Source organism: Mesoplodon densirostris, chromosome 8 (assembly GCF_025265405.1).
Source record: "Mesoplodon densirostris isolate mMesDen1 chromosome 8, mMesDen1 primary haplotype, whole genome shotgun sequence".
NCBI lineage: Eukaryota > Metazoa > Chordata > Mammalia > Artiodactyla > Ziphiidae > Mesoplodon > Mesoplodon densirostris.
The window spans coordinates 46,820,533-46,845,730 of NC_082668.1; positions in this window are offsets into that span (position 1 = coordinate 46,820,533).

Here is a 25,198-nt window from a genome sequence, read left to right on the forward strand (position 1 = left end):
CTTTTTTGCCTCCCAGACTGTTGGTCCCTTTCTTTGGCCTCCTCCTGACAGAGAGAGGAAAGGAGATATGGATATGGTTTTACCACGCTCATTCCACCCTGAGTACAGAGAATCCTACAGTCAGGTAGCCAAGGTTACCATGCATATACTCACACACATGTATCTCTCTCACTGAGCTCTTTTTACCTTCTCTGCTGTGAGGGAAGAAGGGAAGGTCTTTCACTTGTGAACAGGGCCACTGAGAACTAGTTTCTTTTCATTTGATCCAGGTGAGTGAACAAGACCCAGCAGCCTCCCTGCTTTCTGCTATCTGTCTACATACCTCTGAACTGGCAGGGAGAGCCAAGACCCTGGTCACCTTTGAGAGGCCAAAACAGGACTCAGTCAGGGCTGAAGCAGACTCCTTCCTTCCTCAAAGCCCAAACTTCTGAGATTCCCTAAACAAAACCCCAAACATAACACCAACAGAAGAGAGGACTTGGCTACTAGAAGAGCAAATATGTTTAGAAGGAATAAAGATCCTCGGTTACGAGAAACAGAGACCAGGGACCATCCTCTTCAGGGGATGTGGTAGCATGTGGAATAATTAATTTTCTGTAATTGTACAGAAACATTTCTTGGATAGAAATTTTCCTTCTCAGAGGAGAGGGAAGGCTTTCTTGCTGACTCAATGAAATACATCCCTAAAGACAAAGCCTGCGGTGGTGGGGAGGGTGGCCTGAGGCACCCGGCCTCCTTCACCTGTGCTGCAGGGCCTGACTGGGGACACAGGGGCATGGAATGGGGTGACCCAGGACGGTGGCTGATCCATGATTCTGACAGTTTTGTTCTGGATGGCAAAGAAAATACCTTCGTGGACATTATTGTGCACATTGATAAGATTTTAATAAAAAGAATAGATAAAATTCTGTAGCAACGTTAAATTTATTGTAGTTCATGTGAACTATGTGTATGTAAGAGAATATCTTTTTTTTTTAACCAGATGGAAACTCTAGTATTTATAGGTAAAAGGGTGTGATATTTGCAACCTACCCTTAAAATCTATTTCTCTATCCATCTTTCTGGACAGAGAAAGAGAAAGCGAGTATGAGTGGGCAAGGGAGTCCGAGAGAAAAATGGTTAGAAGAGGGCAAATCTGGGTCATGGATATGTATTCATGCAACTTTTCTTTAGGTTTTATGTTTTCCGAAGTTAAAACAATGGCCAGTTGGCTCTGTCTCCCTCTCATCAGGAGGTACACATCATCTTTTAATTGTTATTACAATTATTTTCATTTTTATTATGGAAAAATTCTAACATACACATCAGAGGAAAAATATAGTCACCTCCTACCTTAAAATTATTGTCATTTTGCCATTGGCGCTAACACCACCTTAAAAAAGCAGAAGAGCAGTCCAATTGACTTTCGTGTCCCCAGTCTCTTGGAAGCAGTGCTCAGTTTCCTCAGGCCAACCTCACTGACCCGCTAGAGCTCTCCCAGTCCTTCACCACGTGACAAACACACTTTCCGCATCAGATTTCCACAGCGTTCATGCTTGGCCCTCTGACCTTTTGAGGCTCTGGGTGTGGGTCTACCTTGCTCTCTAGTCAGCTCTGGGGTCTATTTTGAATTAATTTCCTTCACAAAACATACAAGGAAGTCAAATTTCAACGCACAATAGCATAATCCTTCAATCACCTAGTAACTGCAGCATGCAAAACAAGCAAGCAACTGGAAATGTGTTTAAAACCTCACTTCTCTGTATAAATACTTTCTAATGTTGATGAGAAAATGGATCTAGTCTTGACATACATCTAAAATAAGAATTTCGGGTTCCACTTAAACACCATTGATGGAATGCACATCTTAACTTTTTTGTCTTCCCAAATGCCACTAAAAGTAAATGAATAATAAGAGGCTATTGAGAGTGGAAGAAGATACAAGAGATTTCGCCCGTTTTTGGAGATGGAAATCAGATAGGGGAATGGTAACTGACTTAACAGAGTGGGAGAGTTACCAGTTTGGGGGCCTGCAGGGAGGTCTTCACTCTGCAAACCTCAATAGACTCAGGATTTGCCGGCACCAGAGGAGGAACAACGTGGGGTGAGGCGTGAATCCGGTACGGAGGAACTGGTTGAACGTCTGTGTGAAAAGTTGAAGGTCCAGTTTCCAACTCATACCTTGAACAGCCCAATTACCTGGCCCTCTCCTTTCCCCATGCCCACTTTACCACTGGAAGTAGGACCATTAGTGCCTTTAAACCTAATCATGTTAGAGAACCAATTCCAGAAAACCCAGGACTGATTCAGAGAACCCATCCTTAAATTCTGTTCCCCTGGAGCCAGTTCTGGTACTAAATTATGCATCATTCAGGGTTTGGCCAGAGAAGCATAACTAGTAGGGTGTATATTTATGTACGGATGTGGATATGCCTATATATGGACTTTTGTAAGAAATTGGTTTACACAACTCCAGGGACTGGCTAAGCATGCCCAAAACCTGTAGGGCAGAAATGGAAGGTCACAAGTAGGCTGGAGCTTCATGGGCACGAACAGAAGCTTGCTGTCTACAGGTACTTGGGAACAGAAGATTATTAGTATGGCTTGAGGTGAAGCTTTTAACTTGTAATCATAGACATCCTCAACTTTGTCACTTGACTAAATAGTTCTATGTGGGGAAACATCATAGAAGTCAAGTATCAGGAAAGCAGCCACTATCAACAAAGTATTACCTTTTGACTCTCTATCTGTGATGTACTAGAAGATTTTATTTTCTACCCAAAATGGATATCTCCCATTAGAATGATGCTTTCAACTTAGAGGAATGGAAGCAGGTAGGAAGTAACAGCCCTTCAGGATCCTTGATTCTTTCCCTGGAATAAATAAATGCCCTAATAGCTTGTCCAGAGCTGGTCTCAGGCAATAATGTTTTTGATAATAATGAATACTCTTTATTAAACACTATATACCATCTAACTGGTCTCTCAAGTTTGTGCAGGTCTTGCAAGCAGAGGCACTGCCTGCCTTTGTTCCTGACTATCTTCAAGGTTATTTGTACATACACCTTCCACGTGATCTAGCACTCCTTCTGCTAGGTCTTAACCTGAGAGAAATGGAAGCAAATGTTCATACAAAAACCTGAGCAGAAATCAGGTTTATCGCCCATCATAAGATAGTTGAGTTCACTGTACTTGAGGTTTCTCTTCTGTGACACAGCCCATTGCATATGTAGGTGACACCTGGTCTTCTTTGCATTACTCTGCAGAAATAGAGCTGAGGGAACTTTTGCAAATGCTGATATTCTATCACTGCTGTTGCTGTGAGAAATAAACCATCCATTGCTCTGACTCAGGAGTCTCATATCTTCTGCTGCCATCCATGACTAACTTCTTGGCTTGGAAGTAGGGTGAAATCTCAGATTCTTTAAAGTTCTAGATAAAGTACTATACATGCCTGATCAATAATTACAAAAACCCCATGAGGGATATGGGGTGGGGTATGGAAACAGATTTAGGGAGGTGAAATTTGCAAAGGTCACCATTTTTAAGTGGCAATAGAAGGTTGTAATTAAGAGCTTTGTCTCTGGAGTTGGATTGTCTGGGTTTGAGTCCTGACTCCACCATCGAATAGCTTGTGTAAGAGGGGGATCTAGTTAGGACTGCTAAAGGCTGTCTCCATTATCTTGCTCTGTAATCTTAAGCATAAAGGCAAGTGAGGAAATATGATTCAATAATTTAATATAAGCCAAGTACTCAATTTAAATGAATGCAGATTGTCAGTATCCCTGGCGTCATTTGTGGGTCTCCTTATATAGAAAATGAGAGACAGGAACTACCTGAGTTTTTATATCTCCTCTAGCTCTGAAGTTACGTGTTTTAATTTATACTGTGCTTCCTCTCCTATTTGTCTCTAGAATTCAGAGGTGGACCAGGAAATCCTATGACAAATAAGGTCTTTGAGCTGAGCGTGCTGCAATGGATCTGCCCCGTCTACCCCCCGACCCTCCAGTTAGGGGAAAGTGGTAACAACACAGGATCAATTTGATCAGGGAAGTGGGATATGCAAGAAGATAAAACTGTTTCTGAGGGTGTAATGCCAGTGCTTCTGTTAGATTCCTGTTTGACACTTGGACCTCTGAGGAAGCCTTTCTTTTCTAAACTGTACTGGCCCATATCAAGTGAGAATATTCAGGTCCCTGAAGTCAACAAAACAAAGTTTACATAAGGCATAGTTAAGTCATCATTTTGAATTAGAAAAATTCCTTTTATTAGATATGATGATTTCGTCATCTAAATGTATGTTATCCCAAGTGCTCAGAACAGCATTTAGTGTGTAGTAGCTCAATAAATTTTTGTTAAATGAATGAATGAATGAATGAATATTGATATAGAAGAATATCTTTGCTTTCCTAAATGAAAAAAATGTAGGCTATAGGACAGTTTGATCTCCTTATATCTACATATTTTATATCTATTCTATCTACCTATCTATCATCTATCTTTTTATGATAATCATAGTAAAAAGACCAAAAAGTCCTGCCTCAAATAGATTTTTCTGGGAGGTCAGATTAGGTGGGACTTTAACTTTCTATTTGATACACTTCTTCTGGTGGGCGTGTATGGGAGATCTATTTCTACTGTAATTTTTTTTTTAAATGAAGAACAAAGGGCTTCCCTGGTGGCGCAGTGGTTGAGAGTCTGCCTGCCGATGCAGGGTACATGGGTTTGTGCCCCGGTCCGGGAGGATCCCACATGCCGCGGAGCGGCTGGGCCCATGAGCCATGGCCGCTGGGCCTGCTCGTCTGGAGCCTGTGCTCCACAACGGGAGAGGCCACAACAGTGAGAGGCCCGCGTACCGCAGGAAAAAAAAAAAAAAATGAAGAAAAAAAATAGAGCCCTCCTTCTCTTCAGGAGGCCTAAGTGGAAACAGAGAGTGGCTTGGCCAGAAGCAGCAATGGAAGGGTAGTTTTCTAGGCTCATGAGAAGAGATACAGATGCTCCTTCCTTCCTTCTTCCTTTCTCTATTTTCCTTTCTCTCATCCTGCCTGTCCAGAGGCTTCCAGTGAAGGCTGGTTCTCAGAAGGGTTGGCGCGGGGTTGGGTTGGGAAGGAGGGCTGCTGAACCGAGATCTAGAAGTTATGTATTTCCAACAGTCCACTGAAAGCATTCACCTGCCTTCTTCCAACACTTCACTCCCAATAATCTCTCTTAGAGCTTTGCGGTGGCAAATTTCTACGAAACTCTGTTTCTTCCAAAAAGTACATAAGTTAATACAATTTTTTTTCTGTTATCCACTGTTCTCTCATTTATCTGTGTTTTTTTAATTGTTATCATTGCAGAAAGTAATTCAGGTTATAGGAATTTTAAAAAATTGAAGTATAATTGATTTACAGTGTTGCGTTAGTTTCAGGTATATAGTGATTCAGTGATATATATATATTCTTTTTCAGGTTCTTTTCCCTTATAGGTTATTACAAAATATTGAGTAGAGTTCCCTGTGCTATACAGTAGGTCCTTGCTGGTTATCTATTTCATGTATAATAGTGTGTATATGTTAATCCTAACCTCCTAATTTATCCCTCCCCCTACCCTTTCACCTTCGGTAACCATAAGTTTGTTTTCTATGTCTGTGGGTCTCTACTTTGAGTTATGGGTCATTAAGGACTTAATAAATCTCAGCACCAATTACACTAGTACAGCTGAATTCTAAAAATTGGTAGAGTCATATTGTTTCTTGGGAAATTCATCAGTATGTGCCCCGAGAGCTAAGTTATTTTTAAAACTATTCTATAATTAATGTCTTCTTGCCAGAAGAAATACATTTTACTTAATTTAGTTTTTCTTTACTCAGTGACTATTATATCAACTTAAGATTTCCAAAGGAAGGAAGAAGAGGAAACTGTCACATTTATTGAGCATATGGTGCCAGATGCTATCATGTGCATTATGTCGAAGGGTGGGTATTAGTATACCACTTTACAGATGATCAAAATGAGGCTCTGAAGGTTTAAGCAACTTGCTCAGACTTAAACAACCACTAAGTGGCTGACCTGAATTGAGGCCCCATCTGATGTCAAATTTAGTCCACCTCCTTCCATTGAGCTTCAATAGATTTAAAGAGAGACTTGAGATAGTTTACTACGGTAGCTTATTCTCAGTTTACTACATGTATTAGAAGAGCAATTGGATTTGCTAGTGAAGCCCATAATTCAGACAAATCTTAACCAAGTAACTTGAGATTTTTCTCACTCAGACATACCCTAATTTTGCCTGAATAACTCTCAAATATGGAATTTATATAGAATTATTTAGCTATACCCTGTGTGACATTTTATGCCATATTATGGTCTTATATTATTAAAATGGCTCATGTGAAGCTATTTACTATATGAGGGACAATATCTGATTATGGGAAAGCAGACTCAAAGCAGTTATCTTTTGTGGTTAGAGTTCTTGATTAAATTATCATAGCTCGTCTATCTTATACATACCTATACTTTGCTGTGCTTTGACATGCCACTTTCTCTTCTGTCTTGGATCTTTTCACTTGCTATTCTCAGTGCATGGAATCCTGCTTCATTGACTTATCACGTGGCTGGCTTCTTAAGCTTTCAGCTTAAATCTCACCTCCTTATAGAGACATCTGTTGTTCTGCACCCAACATCCATCCATCCCTCTTTTGGTAAAAGAGTGACCCAATTTTCCTCTGGAGTTCCACCCTTACCCTACTTTTAAGCTTGTGGTTTAGGTGGGATGGACCCCATGTCCAGCTCCAGGTGTGGTCCCAATTGGCTTAAGTCAGTAAGCATATTCCATTACCCTGGCCACAGTGATGGGTTTAGGGATGGGCCTGTAACCCACTCAGAGCCAAGGAGATGTGAGAAGACATTTATTAGGGTTTCTGAGAAAGAAAAGTTCCTTTCTATTGATTGAGAGCTTTTTGAAGAGACCTCCCTCTTTCCCTAGATTCTTCAACGGTAGTTATGCTCATGAATGGGAGCATATTTGTGTATTCGTGAGGGAGGGGGGTGCTGGGGTAAGGAGTGTAGAGCAGCAACTGCGTGGAACCTCTGGATGACTTCATCAATGAGGAAAGCACAGATGGGTGGCAGGCTGAAAATCTTCTGGAAGGACTTTGAGCTGCTAGACCAAACCCTACAGGAAATTAGACCTTTTCCCAGACAAGTCATTACATTCTTTTTATTGTTTAAGCCAGTTTTTTGTGTTGTTTTGTTTTTTGGTTGGTTTTTTTTTTTGCGGTATGCGGGCCTCTCACTGTTGTGGCCTCTCCCGTTGCGGAGCACAGGCTCCAGACGAGCAGGCCCAGCGGCCATGGCTCACGGGCCTAGCCGCTCCGCGGCATGTGGGATCTTCCTGGACCGGGGCACGAACCCGTGTCCCCTGCATCGGCAGGCGGACTCTCAACCACTGCGCCACCAGGGAAGCCCTGTTAGTTTTTGGAGTTGTTATTTAGAACACAGAGTTCTGATCAATATAGCTGTCCAGAGAGGATTTTCTTGATGAACCTATCTAAAGTGGTTCCCTCTCCCTAGTACTTCTTATCATGAACCCGTTTATTTCCTTCATGTTACTTACCACCATCTGTAATTATATTTTTGATTTATTTGTTTACTTGTTTATTGTCTGTCTCAGCTATGAGACTATAAAGTCTTCGGGGCTGGGAACGTGTGTGTATCGAGTTCACTAATTATCACCAGCACCTGGAACAGTGTCTGAGAAGACAGAAATAGCATTTATTGGATGAATGGATTAGGAACTTTTCTGTAGATCCAAAAATGTATTTTTTTTCCAATTTCATGCTCTATGACCCCTTGCAAAAGCAAGAAAAGAGACAGTTACAATTATACTGCCTGAGCCCATCAGTATGAATTCTGACAGTGTTTTCCAAACAAAATGGAATCATTTTCCTGAAAGTCAGCTTTTAACATGAAATGTTGTTATTTTACCTAACCGCAGTTAGATTTCCAGCAGTTTTATAGTTTGGTCTCAGACAAAGAACTTTTTTCACCATCTGCTTTTCATTTTGAAAGGGCTCTCCAAAAGACACACATTTGAAAACACATTGAAACAGAACTTAGATAGCTTTAGAAGAGGAGAATAATGTTTTCCCCAAAAACTGTGACCCAGAAGGTTGGAAATTAATTATTTACTGCTTTTTGGCAAAAAAACAACAAAACAGAAACACAAAAAGCTTCATCATTTTGTGATAGTTGCAGATAATGATCAGAAGGAAATGAGATATGAACACAGCAAAAAATAATTTAGATGCTCCAAAATATGCTGAAGAACCATCTTGGAGAAGATTACTATATAGACTTCTGATCTTATCAATATTTTGAAAGTTAACTTATTTATTGAAGTATAGTTAGTTTACTACAATATTGTGTTAGTTTCTGGTGTATAGCAGAAACTAACACAATATTGTGTTAGTTTTTTCATGTTCTTTTCCATTACAGGTTATTGCAAGATATTGAATATAGTTCCCCATGCTATACAGTAGGACCTTGCTGTTTGTCTATTTTATTTTATTTTTTTCTTTTAAAAATTTTTATTGAAATATAGTTAATTTCAATGTTGTGTTAGTTTCAGATGTACAGCAAAGTGATTCAGTTACATACATATAGATAGATAGATAGATAGATAGATAGATAATATTTGAGTCGTTGCTTTACCTGTGATGTAGCAATTAATAGCAAAGGATTCTATTTTCTGTCTTTTCTTTTACATATTCTAAAATATAAACTATTCTTAAATGGAAAAAGGTAATTTTTTAAATGTGCAGTTTGTCGATACTCTCACAGAGTGATTTTCAATTTTTGATTTTCAGTTATTGTGTTGGAGACCAACACAATAATTTTACTAATTTTTCTAATCAGAATCTCTACCTCTGGATACTTAACTTCACAATATTCTTTGATTCACTTAAAAATAATTATTGAGCATCTATGATATGCTAAGCACCATGTTAGACTTATATCTGCACAAGATGATAGGATCCCAGCTCTTAAGGTACCTGTAATTTAGTTGGCAAAGTATGGTAAATGTTCTTAGCACATATTTTATATTTTAAATGTGTTGATATCAGGAAATTTAAAAGATGAATCGTTAGAATCTGCCACAATGTATAGTTTTAGTGATCTGGCACTGAAATGTGTTATATGACTTTTGGGAAATCTAGTAACTATAGAATCCTGGGACTGCAATAATATAAAGGGTTACTAGAGGTCATCTAATCCATTCCCTGTGTTAGATAGTAGCAGAAGAAAGCGATTCTAGAAAACAAAAATCCATTCCATTTTGATGTCCTGAGAAATATGACTTCCTAAAAATGAAGACATTTCCGTTCTAGGATAATAAACTTATAATGGTAGTTTTAAAACAGATATTGTTGGAATTCTGCTGCCTTGTCCTTCAGTTATAGGACTTAAAAGACAAAAGATTGATTTTTGGGAATTTCAAAAACTAAAGAGCTGAGAAAGAAAAATGCTTTCTACGTCCAGAAAGGAACAGAAGCCTAAATAATTAATTAGTAGACAGTAAAAATTTGTGTAGCATCAACAGACAACAAGGGTATTTAATCAAACAAAACATTTTAATAGTACAATTATTCTAGTATGTAATCCACACTAACCTTTTGGTGGTCTTCTTTATTCATGCAGTACCCACCATGACTTGTCACCACTGTAAGTGTTAATTATGTTTTTTTCTTCAAGAACACCTGACGTGGGAACTCCTTGTATAAAGCAAGGCCTCCCCTCTTATTCCCTGATGCTGGGCAGAGACCTCTTCTACCTGTGATACCCTTGCAGTCAGAGCACTTTCCTTGCCACTGAATTCTTGCATTCCCTGCTGACATCCCCTTGTTTAAAAAAAATTATCCAGGGCTTGGAAACAAAGCCAAGAGAGTGCAGCATGTCTCCTCCTCCAGCCCTTGTCCACATCAAGGATTCTTCAGTTATCTTTGAGGCATGCACCTGTGTTTGAGGCTCACTATTCTATTGATTAAAGGCTCAGACTTTAGGAAGTTACATGATAATTTATAGATTTGTTTCCAGTAGAGATGCAAATGATTTTTGTCTGGTGTAAAAGGCAATCCAGTGATTATGGTGATTATAATGTCATTTTTCAGTAAAATATTCACCAGTTTAATATATATATATGTGTGTATAAATGTGTATATATATATATATATATATATATATATATATATATATATATATACATATATATTTTTTTTTTTTTAGCAGTACGCGGGCCTCTCACTGTTGTGGCCTCTCCCGTTGCTGAGCACAGGCTCCGGACACGCAGGCCGAGCGGCCATGGCTCATGGGCCCAGCCGCTCTGCAGCATGTGGGATCCTCCTGGACCGGGGCACGAACCCATGTCCCCTGCATCGGCAGGCGGACTCTCAACCACTGCGCCACCAGGGAAGCCCACCAGTTTAATATTTAACATAGAAATCATATTCTAATCATCAAATGCTCTGTGTACCAGTTTTACCATTTTCCTGGTTCTCTCATTAATTAATGCATTGAATAAAACCTTTGAAACATTAATTTTTTATTTGTATGAGTCAAGTTTCAACTTTTTGAAAACTTTATATCCCGTTGGAAGCATCTATTGCTATTTCCAATGAGGCACAGAATCCAGGCCCTGCCCACCCCTGTTTTGGGGTATTATTTCCTCACTACATCAATATGGAATTAATATGGCTAGCCCCCAGGACCTTCAGATGGTCCATGTGCTCCTAAGCCTGTTTTCCTCCATACTTACATAGGTTTGAAAGGGAAGGGCTTAGATTTTAAGGTCAGGCTTAAGAATCCTTGGGGAGCTTTGACTAAAGAATATTATTAATGTTTCTGGCACATTGTAAGTTAAACTGGCTTCTTTGGGGGCTAACCAGAGGACTTCATCACATGTATCTTGGTATCTGTTGCAAAATGTAGGCAGATGCCAACTAACCATTGTACAAAAGACTTTTGAATATAACCAGATGGTAAAATGATGGATATCTATCCTCTTTGCCTGCCCAGCATGCATCTCCCCACCTGGTAACAGTACTCTGATTTTACTTACTTTCCCTTGGAGGCTTAATGGGAGTCTTAATTAGAATGTCCCATTGTTTCCTAGGCAGGGGATGGCACATGACCCCAACTGGGCCAATAGTTGCTCTGGAATCTGAATCTTAAATAAGTAACACACCATCTGAAATAATGACTTGTGATTCATTCATCCCAAGGTCAGGGCCCTGAAGAGACTGTCAACTGGTTCCCGGCACCTAAATCTCCATAACAGTGTGGGTCTGTCCTTCTTCAGACCTGGTTCTTCAACTTTCCTTCTATTTTGTGAGCTATCCTGTGACTTCCAATTTGTTCCAAGTTCCAAAAAACTTCCTTTTGTTAGCCAGAGTAGATTTATAGTGTTTGTACTCAGAGAACACTGATAGATTTGGTGATTATATATGTCTCATTAAAATTGAAATAACAAATACTGTATTGTTTATTCATTGCCTGTTAAAACTAAGCACAATAATTGTACTAGCTAATAAATAACATTTACTAAGTCCCTGTCTTTGTTCTAGATTAGCCTGTTTAATCCTCACAGTAACCCTATGACATGAAGAAACTGAAGGTCAGAGGGGTAAAGTAACTCGATCTAGTTTACACACTGTTAAGTCATGGTGCTGGGATTTGAACCCAGGCAGTTTGGCGCCAAGTTCCTTGTTCTTCATCAAATTTCCCCTTGGGACAATAGACACCCTGCTAATTGATGGAAAAAGCCACCCTGCAGGTGATTTCCTGCTGTTGAGTGCCTTTTATTCTGAGGATAATCTTTACATTTCACATCTAACACAATCCAACGGATGATTTAAAGTTATGTGTTTATTAAAACGTTGATGTGAAGAAGAACATTCTGTGCTTTCCAGACACTAAGTGGCTCTGCAGTGAATTAAAGGAGGGGTTTCAGTCCTCCAAGGTGACTCTCTGGGTTTCTTGGAAGCGCTTTCCCCCAGGTTTTCTACACTAGCTCTGTGTGAGGGATCAACATAGCCAGCGGCAAGTCTGGACTCCTTCCTTTGGTGTGCTGGGGGAATCTGAATCAATGTTTTGTATAGATAGGACTCTAGACTACGAATTTGGAGTTAATCTTCCGTTTTCTGCTCTTTTCTCAAATCTGGATTCTCTGCTTTCTTTATATCTCTATCCTACCCTCTCGAGCTCTGCTCTGTTGAAGACCCCATCCAACTGAACACAGAGCTGATTGCAGACATGATTGCAGGAGACGCCATGCTATGTCCCCATTTCCTCTACTTACCTGCCTGCTTATTATTGCCTCATTAGGGTTCACCTGTCTGAGCACCAGAATCACTGGGGAACCCTTTGCAATCATGCAGATTCCTGGGCCTATTCCAGACCTCTTAGAGGTGGGATCCAGGAATCTGATTCTGATGTTATGTTTGGGACCCACTGGTGCAGAGGAAAGAATTCTGAGACTACTAGGGTTCTTTGACACTTACCATGGTCCTCAGTTTCTCTGGACATTGATTTCCCAATCTGTAGAATGGGGAAACAAGGCCCACTCTGTCCGCCTTACAGGCTGTTGTGAGGCTGATGAATATGAAAGCATTTTGGTGGAATGCTTTACTATTACTGTTTTCAAGAAAAGACAGTTTACAAAAGGTGTTTTTACTCTGCCAGGGAAATGGAGCTTGCAAAGTAACAGTGTCACAAAACACACACAATTTTCTCAAATGCAGATGGTATGAGACATGTTTATGTAGACTCATTGCCGTTGCTGGGCCTGGATCCACCTAAGCACAGAAGTCAGTCTGGAGAGAAGTATAGGGAGTTGTCGCACCTCCACCACAATCCCAAACCTGGACAATGAGGCCTAAAGTTTTTTTTTTTTTTTTTTTTTTTGCGGTATGCGGGCCTCTCACTGTTGTGGCCTCCCCCGTTGCGGAGCACAGGCTCCGGACGCGCAGGCTCCGGACGCGCAGGCTCAGCGGCCATGGCCCACGGGCCCAGCCGCTCCGCGGCATATGGGATCCTCCCAGACCGGGGCACGAACCCGTATCCCCTGCATCGGCAGGCGGACTCTCAACCACTTGCGCCACCAGGGAGGCCCCCTAAAGTTTTTTTAACAAAGAAAAGTCTTTTATTCCGTAATTAAATTAGATATGACTCTTCTTATCTTCAAAACACACTTCGTGAGATTAGCAACTTTACTCAAACTGACCCAGTGGTGAAACACTGACTGAAACCTTCTTCCATGCTCCCTTCTTGAGTGTAGCTCTGGAGAGGGCTGAGTGGTGTGCAGGAAACTGGTGCATACCACGCAGCAGCTGGGCAAGGGGGAAGGGCTGCTATTAAGAGGGTGGAAAGTGCAGACCGGAAACACCGGGGAAATAAGCACACAAAATGTGCACACTTCAAAATCTTTTCTAGGGCCAGCTCCTGGTTTGATACCTTATTTTATTTCTAAGTGGGCAGCAGCCTCATCTTTCTCACATCAGATTTGTCTGCCTTTTCTGGTGAAAGTTTAAACTATCCTTGAGATTTTGCTTGAGGTGATAAACATTTGTAAGTTTATCATTTTATAATTGGCTCATATATTGGCTCATTTTATTATTGGGGGAGAGGGGAAGGGAAGGTAGAAATCTAATTTCTAATTCAGCCTAGAAGTTGTGAACTTGATATCTGTCAGTTGGTTGATTTAACTGGGTCTTCTTCAAATTATAATGATCTGACTCCCCAGTAAAACATAACATTTTTTGTTGAGTTGTTCTTTCAAGATAGCTCTGATTCCCTGGGGGGAAAAGACTGTATAAAAAAGTTTGCCATCAATGCTACCATTCCCCTTTTAGAAATCATGCATGTTCTGTTTAAGGTCATGGATATTTTGGGATTTGACATAGCAAACAATCTTGACAGTTTTGCTCAACACTCACAAAACAACAAGGAAGCACATTAGAAAAGAATTGCAGGAAGTGGAGCTGAGCAGAGAGGAGATCCCGGCCTTGCCCGCTTCAGCCTCTACAGGCTCGGGACACTCACTATCTAACACCTCCAGTGACGTGTGCCAGATATCAGTCCTGAAGACTGCAGACTCACACGGGTCGAAAACAAACACGCCCCGAACGGAAAACAACTCGGTCACTGACTGGAGTTCAGTATTTAGGGGAAAAAAACGTTTTGTCAGTTTCATCTTTCTTAACTAACTTAATAGCCAATACATGGGTATTAGACAACAAATTTATTCTTTGGGTCCCTGTTTGTTAAGAAGAAAGAATGGAAGAAGGGAAGGAAGAAGTGAGGGAAGGAGGGAAGGGAAGAAAGAAACCTGTTAGCTATGCTTTTTTTTTTTGGTAAATTGCTCTGCCAGCGTTTACAACAAGAGATGAAATGTCATATAGGACCGATTTAATGTTTATTCTTTTTCCCTAGATAGAGGTCAAAGAATCATGTAAAATCCAAACTCTTTTTTTCAGTTTAAATCATTTAGGGACCTTTCCAGTATTAACGTGGGAATCAATGCAACTTGAAAGCACGATGGCCTCTGCAGGCCTGCGTGAACCTTGACACCAGTCCTTCTCTCCCACACACTTGCTTCCAGTTTCCCTGCCCAAGTGGGCACATGAGAACAGCTGGCTCAGCTCTTAATAGTAAGAGAAAAAAAATAGTTTGGATTTTGTTTTCTGCTGACACCATGAATTGAACCCGTATGTCTTGACATTTTAGATGGAAAAGACGTCCGAAGTCAGAAAGTCAACCTTCGGTAATTCAGGGAGAGCAACTGAAAACATACCCTTGGGCGGTGTGAACCACAGTTCCCCTTTGGCCATGAAAACCTCATGTCTCTATAGTTTCGTGACCGGCTCTTTCCTTTAGGAAAAATGCAGTTTAGACTTTTCCCTACCTCCTTTTTTTTTAAGTTATCACATGTATTTTTAGCATATGCATTCACTCCTGCAGTTACCTAAGATGCAAGGTGAACCCTTCCTCCTAGAGTGCTGGTTCTCACTGTCTTCACAAGGCAGCAGTACTAGAAGCAGGTCAGTCTGGAGGACTGAGGAGGGGGCTGCTGAGTCCTTCCACATCGCTGTCAGCCACCTCTCCCAACTACAGCCACTAAATATCCAATCTAGAAACAGTGTGCTTGCTGTGTAGTTCCAAGACAATTTCATAAATTCCCCTATATTGTGCCTCCCAAGGCCCCATAGACAGATTCCAGAGGCCCCACTGCCCTACGGTATTTGGTTGTCTAGGTGAAATGGAGATTTTAGGATTGCACAGTAATAGCTACCTCACATAGCTACTGAGGATTCAATAAGTAGGTAAAGCATCCAGCCTAGTCCCTGACTGGCCATAGGTTCGCATTAAAAATGTTAGTTTTGTAGGTTAGTTCACCTAGTTTCTCTGTAATTCAAATATCCACTAATAGATCAGGTCCTTGAATCCACTAGAATTAGTTATGTTATCTAAAAGGGGAGCAAATGAAATCGCAAGTGGAAAAGGGTCCAGGGTTCCCAACTAGAAATAATTCTCCCTTTGTGATGTCTAATGGGATTTAACATCTAGGTATCATAGATCTTTTAAAAAAATTATATCTAGAAGAGAGATTCAAGAAGATGATAAAGTCTGAATTCCTAAGAAGGAGGCATTGATCTGGTGCTTCTTTTACACAATGTATTTTCCATCTATACTTGTAGATCTTTTGCTTTTAGCTGTGATATCTGTGTCTAGCAGTGCAAAGGGCTCATATTGGAGCCCTGGAAGACTGCCAGATCACATCATTGTTGAGGTGGTTGGCGCAGTTTCTGGGATAAAGGAAGTTCCTGCTTGAAGGATCCCATTTGTTCTTAGACTTAGCTTGCATCATGTGTGTTGAACCCTGGAATTTGTATATGTAATTGCTCTTGAAGGGTAGGGTATATAGAGAGCCAGTTGTAACTGGTTTGTTCAAATTGAGCCTAGAACAAGGCAGATCTGTGAAAGGAGGGACAGGAAAGGCCAGATCAGCTTCGTAACAAGAGTCTCAGCCTGTTCAAAGCTGTTGAACAAGCTCACGGGAGCAGGATACACCCTGGGGGAAACGAGGTCCAAAAGTAATGGCCTTATACAGCATGAGGGTGTCATGACTTTGATTCTTCTGAGGCTGACTCATTTTGACAAAGCTTTGCAAAGATGCAAGTATACATTGTAGAAATGTGTATGCAAATTAGAAATCAGGAATATGGATTTTTATGTCTAGTGGCCAACTGTAAGCTTAGAAATTAGTTCTAACGAGTGAACATTGTACTTATTATGATACAGAGCACTGTCCAATCCTTTTATTGATACCTAAAATGATGAGAGTATGGTAGAAGAGTAATGTTTCTCAAGAACCTGTGGACACCTAGGGGTCTGAAGACATTTTCAGGTCCTTGTATTTTGGAGTGTGTGTTTTCAGTTCAATGGTGATATTTTAAATTATTGTTTACCCTTACATGAGTAAAAGGTTTTTTCTTTTAGTTACAATTTATAACCAAAGATCCTTTAAAAACATATCTTGGATCAATATGTTTTAAACCAGGGACTTGGCATATTCTTGATGATTCTTATAAAAGGGGTCTATTCTTTACTCAAGCATGAGAAACACAGTAATCTCGGGTAGGTGAGTTAACCATGAACCCTAGTTTCTTGATCTATAAAAGAGGATTTATAAGGACTCCTTCGGAAGGTTGCTATGGATTAAATGAGGACAATGTTTGTAAAGCACTTGGGACTTAGTAGGTGCTCAGTAAATGTTAGTTCTCATCTCTCTCTGAGCTCCTTTCCCTCATTCCCTGAGGTTACACAAAGGTACAAAAGATGTAAGGACTCCAGTTACAAATAGTTACCTTCTCGTCCTCAAGTAAAGAAAGTAGACTGGTTTTAGCAAGTTGTTGCCATGTGTCAGGCTTTTAGAAAGTTATACTTAGTCATGATGTAGCTCCAGAGTCATTGAGAAGGAATCTAGTTGTGAGTAGAATGTTCTAGATAATCCAAGGGTAACTGGAGTGCCTTATATTTTCTGGCCTTCTGCGATTGTCCTTTCTATTAATATCCAAATAAAAATTATGCGAACGCCCATTTGCTTGCTCACGTGAAACTCATTTCCCTTATGGGTATTTTTGAGAGTTCCTTGGAGTCTTGCTTGTTGTGTTGTCATTTGTCACTTTTTACTTAACTACTCTCTCAGTTCTTGATTGTCACTGGTCATCTGGTCACCATACTCCATGTAGAGCCTTCTCCTTCTTCTTCATAGGAGAGAACCACTCCCTTCATGTTCTAAGCAACTGTTAGGCAGATACTACATAAAAAAAGAATGAAAATTTGCCGTTTGCAACAACATGGATGGACTTGGAGGGTATTATGCTGAGTGAAATAAGTCAGAGACAGACAAATACAGTATGTTATCACTTACATGTGGAATCTACAAAACTTTAAAATACCTAGTGAATTTAACAAAACAGAAACACACTCACAGATATAGAGAACAAACTGGTGGTTACCGGTGGTGTGAGGGAAGGGGGAGGGGCAAGATAGAGTAAGGGATTAAGAGGTAAAAACTACTGTATATAAAATAAATAAGCTACAAAGATATATTGTAGAGCACAGAGAATATAGCCAATATTTTATAACTATAAATGGAGTACGATCTATAAAAATTGTGAATCCCTATGTTGTACACCTGAAACTAATATAATATTGTAAATCAGCTATACTTCAGTTAAAAAATGGGCAGATGTTAGATTACAGTTGTTAATAAGAAGAGTTAAAGGACTTGAAAGCTGTCTGTCAAAAATTCCTGCCCCTAGGTTCCCTGCCCATGTTCCATCAGGAGGTCTTCCAGTTGGCTCTCTCTCCTTGGGTCCCAGCTGCTGGGCTCAGCTTCCCTTCGGATTTGATACATTTTCCCCTGCTTTCTTTCCCCCAAGTCCCTGGGCCTCAGTCCCCCACTACTCTACCCAAAAATCTCAAACAAAACAGTTAGATCTCTATAAAGACTGTTGTAATAAAGCAAAACAAAAAAATAAATAAAACCCCCAAAGACTGTTATAGTGTTCTCACACCTTTAAAGCTGAAACATCCCCAAACTAAATATCAATGACACATATCTGGGTCCCAATTCTGTTAATGCCAATTAGTTGACAGATTTTAGTCACTGATTATTTCTGTACTATAATTTCATTGAATTGGGCTTCATTGGCAGGAATAGAGGTGAGGGTTGTAGGAGATGCAGGTATGTGTGGGGGAATATAAAATGATCTCCACTTATATAAGGAATCTAAAATAGTCAAAATCCTAGAAGCAGAGGGTAGAATGGTAGATGCCAGGGGCTGGGGGGAGGGGAAAACAGGGAGGTATTAGTCAAAAGGTACAAAGTTTCAGTAATAAAAGATTCATCTAGAGATTTACTGCACAACGCAGTGCCTGTAGTTAACAATACCGTACTGAATACTTAAATTTTTGCTGAAAGGGTAGAGTTGAGAGCCAGGAGGTAGTTAAGTGTTTTTTTTTATCATAATAAAGAAATAAATAGGGCAGTAGGAAACTTTTGATGGTGCTGGATATGTTTATGGCATAGGTTATAATGATGGTTTCTTGGGTATACACTTAACTCCAAACTCATCGAATTGTATACATTAAATATGTACAACTTTTTGCAAGCTGACCATACCTCAATAAAGTGGTTTTAAAAAATATACAAAATGATCTCCATGATTCCTGCAAATTCAGATTCTATTTTATTCTAAAAGCACCTTTTTGGTATTAAAAATCACATACATTACAATGAAATTATCTTCATGTACTTTTATGTAAGCTTAATAATGAAATTACTAAAAATTACAAAAATTTAAGTATAGCTACTGTAATTTCATCTCTAATTTTACATGGAAAGTTTGGCACATACCAATAAAATTAATTGTACTGTTTTCCCAGTGTAGGAGATATTTTACTTCTGAAAAAAATTATTTTGGAAGGGGCAAGGAAGGGAGGTATATATGTTACTATAGTAAGTATATAAATTTCAGTAGCATATTTGATGTAAAAATAACTGATTTGATTTCTAATACATTTGTAATGAGTTGATTTTAAATTAGATTTCCATGATATCCCCCTATCAAAAAAAAAAAAAAAAAAAAGATCAGGTTGCCTTTGTTTGGGTGTGTGGATAATCATACTTTACCCAGAATTGATATTATGTAAGGTTTGAAGTTATCAGAAATAATTTGAATAAAATACCTGGATCATAACCCAAGTCACCCTGTTGACACACCTGATGGGCCTTTTCACGTTTAAGTTATAAAGGAGAATTTAGTGGAGCACCAGGTCTCACCTTACACTCCAGGTGGGTCAGGGAGGTGCCTCAAACACAGATATTTCCCTCTAGCTCCAAGCTGTGTAGCTTCTCCGAGCCAACAGGCACACTCTCGGTTGGGGGTGGTGGGGTACATCCCACCCCAGTACTGTGTAGAGTGCATAAAGTATTGGGGAGAACTGTGGGGTGGAGGAAAAGCTGCATTACCCCAAATATAGTAATGAGTGATTTTACTCTGATTCATTTATAAGTTTGATTATTGATTATGCAGATTGTGTTTATATGAGCGATTTTATTTGAAAAACCTCAGTTATTACTAGTCATGGGTAATGACTAAAATATCAGTTAGTATTTTATATATGTGTTTATACACACACACACACATTTTAAACATAACAGGCTTTAAAAACAAAGACACATCAAATCATCTCTTTAAATCCTGCATATTGTCCCCTCATCTTCCTCCAAATATTGGTGATTCTCATCTCTTTTAAACCCCATCATTTAGAAAGAATTGTAAAGTTAATATTAATGTGTCCTATATATTTCTTGCTTAGAGTGGTGGGGACAGCAATCATGTCAGCCACAGAGGAGGAACAAATACATATATTCAAGACAAACCCTATAGTAACATCACTCTCACCCTCTCGCAAGCCTTTCTGTGTCCTTGAGTGGGAGGAGGGGTGGAGATGCTGCCTAGCACTCTGGGCATGTCCAGGGGACTGTGAGGTGCATGGCAATGCCATCTTTCTTGTGATTTAAGGTGAAAAAGTGCTTAAGAGCCACTGCTTTAAAATAGAGGATTTTGAACTTTTAAAGCAACAGAATCTTTTTCTCAAAAGAAATTTTACAGGGCCCTGAAATAGGTAAAATAGGTAAAGCACAGGTGCTCTGGGTGAAAGGGTGAGGGGTGGGAATGGGAAAGTTACAGAACCCCAATGACTGGGTTTCCTTTTTGGGTTTCCTTACCCTGGAGAGCCCTGCAGCAGCAGGAAGAACATAGTCTGCATTGCTCTGTAGTTGTCTCTGTTGCAACATAATAATTGCATCACCAAAGAGGGTGCAAGTGCACATCAAATATTAGAGATTTTTCTGGAGGAATAGCTGAGAGGTCACAATTATCCTCAAACTCTGTGATGGCAGAAGGACGAGGGGATCGGTGGAAGAGGTTCTGCTCCCTTTCACCCCAACATCCCTACACATATGCAGGTACTCCTGTATCAGTTTACCCGGCTGGATGTCACACAGAAGATTTTTTTTTTTTAAAGAAAAGATTCAATATCTGAAAAATAAAAAAAGCTTTGTTTAATTTTCTTATTTTTTAAAAATTTTTATTTTTTTTTATTTTTTATTTTTTTGCGGTACGCGGGCCTCTCACTGTTGTGGCCTTTCCTGTTGCAGAGCACAGGCTCCGGATGTGCAGGCTCAGCGGCCATGGCTCACGGGCCCAGCCACTCCACAGCATGTGGGATCTTCCCGGACCGGGGCACGAACCCGTGTCCCCTGCATCAGCAGGCGGACTCTCAACCACTGCGCCACCAGGGAAACCCTAATTTTCTTATTTTATAGGTGAGGAATCTGAGTACTGGAGAAGTTGTGATTCTTGTCTAGGTTGATTCAATTAGTAAATAGTAGAGTCAAGACCACAGCCAGGATCAACTGAGCAACTCATCCCACATTGGATGAGTGTGTGCTCTGGCCAGCACTGTCCCAGCCAGGAGTGACCTCATAAGCCCAGTCTTTCTTTGATACCAATGTTCTCCCTTTCCTATTTTGGCTCTACTTAGGTGACTACTAAGTTTCTTCCAGAATGACAACGGCATGGAGATGATTCTCCCACTCAGCATAAACACAGTGAGGAATTTCCACTAGGAGCCCTTGATCCACATCCATTTTTTTTTTTTTTGGCTGTGTTGGGTCTTTGTTGCTGCGTGCAGGCTTTTCCTAGTTGTGGCAAGCAGGGGCTACTCTTCACTGTGGTGCGCGGGCTTCTCATTGCAGTGGCTTCTCTTGTTGCGGAGCACGGGATCTAGGCACGTGGGCTCAGTAGTTGTGGCTCACGGGCTTAGTTGCTCTGCGGCATGTGGGATCTTCCCGGACCAGGGCTCAAACCCAAGTCCCCTGCATTGGCAGGTGGATTCTTAACCACTGCGCCACCAGGGAAGTCCCCACATCCATTTTTGACCAACACTTTGGAGAATTAGACCAGTTCGGTGCCGACTTATACATGGTGTGGTTTTCTATATATTATGACATAGGGGAAATACATATGGTTGTAGTTTAATAGAATTTAGATAATCTGGGTGTTTTTGGGAAGAGGTGGGCAGGGTAGTGTAGTGAAGAGACTGGAAGCCAGCATTTCTAACCGAATGTATGACAGGAGATCATGGGGGTGGAGCAGGGCCAGGGCAGACCCTGTGTCACATCAGCCTTGCTCACCCCTGCTGTTATAGGTAGGATCAGGACACCACCTTTCCACAGAGCACTCAGAGGAATGGCAGTGGGCAAGAGGAAGGTAGTCTGTTTTTGCCTTGCTATGTACGGAGCCTGAGCCACCATCTTATCTCCCACTGCCTGCCTCCTCAGGGCTGTGTCAAAGGCTGGAAACACAGGCATGCTCCAGTGAGAGGCCCAGGCAGGCCTTCTGATCTGGGGTGACCTGCGGCTGCTCCTGTTGCACGGCTCGGTCAGTCACGTACTATTTGTGGATGTAGGAACTAAAGTGTTAAGTGTCAACAGCTAAAATAGGGGGTGGATTTATGTGTGTCATATGGAGTTGTTTTATTTACATGGGTACTTTCTGTACTATTTCTCTAAGAATATTCCCCTGCATATTCAGGGATTCTCGTTGTTCTGTAGACACATCAGGGGAATACTTGCTTGTTCATGCAGTCATTCTTTCTTCTTCCGTCCCTCCATCCCTCTCTTTTTTTATTTTTTTATTTTTGCGGTACGCGGGCCTCTCACTGTTGTGGCCTCTCCCACTGCGGAGCACAGGCTCCGGACGCGCCGGCCCAGCGGCCATGGCTCACGAGCCCAGCCGCTCTGCGGCATGTGGGATCTTCCCGGACCGGGACACGAACCCGTGTCCCCTGCATCGGCAGGCGGACTCTCAACCACTGCGCCACCAGGGAAGCCCCATCCCTCTCTTTTCTTTCTCTTTTTCTTTCTCTCTCCCTCCCTCCCTTTCCTCCTTCTCTCCTGGGGGGTAAATATATAAATCTGTACACTATTACTTATTTCTCGATCTCTTATGGCCAGATACTCACTGATTTTTATATCTGTGTAATTTAATTTCATATAGAAGTATCTTATATAAATTTTATATAAATATATAATAAACACAGTAATATATAAATATAACAAATTTATATATGATACAAATATAAAACCATATTTGTATAAATTATACATGAATTTAATCCTCAAACCCAATTTTTACCCATATTTATAGATAAACTAAGCCACAGAGACCTCTGCCCTCAAGGAGCTTATATAGATGTTGGAGTGTATGTCCCTGGTCTCTGTAGCCTATGACTAAAATAAGGTCACAATTCCCCCTTTATATCCAAATTATTATGACACAAACTTCCAGCCTATGTGACTGCCCTAAGTCCAACCTTCACCTGGTTTCTTTCTGCAGATACCACTGGGAGAATCTCAAAGCACCACATCAAATGTGCCTGAGAGCAGAAACTCAGGTTCTCCCACGTCAGCCTTTTGGTATCACAGTCTGTTGCTGCCTTGCCACCAGTGGCCTTTGTGAAGGTCAGTGCTCCAGCAGCCTCAGGTGTCCTTTGGAATCACTGCTCACACCATTGCTGTGGCCTTGGAAAGGAACACTACTGTCCCTTCCCTCAGCTCTTCTCTCAGAAACACAGTCAAGCTGTCAGGTCACTGGTGTATAAGCATGAGCCCAAAGTTGATTAAATGACTGGATCTCAGATATGCTTCACAGAGCAGGGGCCTGTTCACCCTTGCCCCTTGGCATCTCCATGCCTTGGAATCCAGGCCCCAGAGAAAGATGAAGGAAATTTCTTCAGCTATGTGAGTAAAAGACTCTTGGGAGTGGTTCTTTTTGGCCAAAAACAATTCTAGGTCTTTAATCTAGAAGGCAGAAATTGATTGAGAGTTTTACAATAGCACGTTCTAGAGCTTTCAAAATAATCTTAACATCCAGACACTTTGGGGCACATGATCACAGTGAATTCCTACAGCCTTAAATTAACCACATCATCACAGTGGGGTCCCCACCTCCAGCAGTAGCATTGTTGCCGTAGCAACAGTGCTTGATGCCCTTATGAGAGAGCTGAGGCACTTAAATTTGATGAACACCTTTTAGAGTGTTCAGAATCATTCCATGTGATGAATGAGCTGTGATTTGTAAATGATCCTCTGGAAGAGAACATCTGTCTTGCACTTTCAGTTACCAACCTGTGAACACACAGGTAAAATGAACAAGAAGATGGAGGCTGTTATCTGCTCACCTGGTAGTGATTAAAGCACACACACACTTCACATCACTTCTCACTGCCAACACAGGTCTTTCTGACCTGGTCAGTTCACATTTATGCCTTCTCGCCACATCAGTCACCTTCTCTTTCTTTCTCTGTTGTCTGAATTACATGGGAAAGTGTTATATTTGTAACTTTTCTTGCATTTTTCTCTCAGGCCTCATATACTTTGTTTTAGTTATTCATTAGCATGTGGATGGCAGACTGAAGCGGCCTGCAGGGAAGTGTGGTCTTCCCAACTTCATCGTCAACTCTGCCTGGGTGGTCTGTACATATTTTGAAGCCTTTCAAAATGAGGGCAAAGGCGAAGGAAGATGGTCATCAGAATGAATCAGAAACTCCAATGGTGCAGTCATGAAATATTTGAAGATCGTGAAATAAAATATTTGCCTTTTTGTTTCTGATTTTAGAATTGCTTTCAAGGGCTTTTTTAAAAGCAAGTTTATTCTTTTTTTTCCAAGAAGCATTATTTTTGCATTGTCTGCCAGATTTTGTAAGTCTTTTTGTGTCAGTCGCTCCTGTGTGTTTTTCTAATGTCCATTATTTATGTCAAACCACAGTGCTATCTTAAAGTAGAAGGCCAAATTTGATAGTTTTATCTTTGAGGAACCTACCCTAGGCTGTCTTTGTAACTGGTCTAACCTCGAGCAAATTAAGCATAATCAAATTGAAGGTTAATTTCTTTAGGAGAGCATTTGTTTAATTCACATGGATACTAGGCAACCCATAAAAACTAAAAAATGGGGCTTCCCTGGTGGTGCAGTGGTTAAGAATCCGCCTGCCAATGCAAGGGACACGGCTCTGAACCCTGGCCCAGGAAGATCCCACATGCCGTGGAGCAACTAAGCGCATGTGCCACAACTACTGAGCCTGAGCTCTAGAGCCCACAAGCCACAACTACTGAAGCCTGCGCACCTAGAGCCCATGCTCCGCAACGAAGAGTAGCCCCAGCTCACCGCAACTAGAGAAAGCCCGCGCGCAGCAACGAAGACCCAACACAGCCAAAAAAAAAAAAAAAAAAAAAAAAAAAGAATTTCCTCTTAAGTAACTTTAACCTTTACTATTGCTTTAATTAGAGTATCATGCAATGTGTTAGTATGGACTGCAAATGAGCTTAAATAGTACAGTTTTATGAAAGGAAAGACAAAAATGACGTGGCATGTGGAATCACTTTGAAGTGTTACGTATTAGGCCACATATCATTACTAAAAAATTAAGATTCCCAAAGCTTTCTAGAAAGCCATGTCTACGTCATCCAACTAGTTTGTTGGCCCTCAAATTGGTAAATCTGTTTTGTCTTAATACATTATTTCTGTGGACTAGATAAAAGAAAGTTTT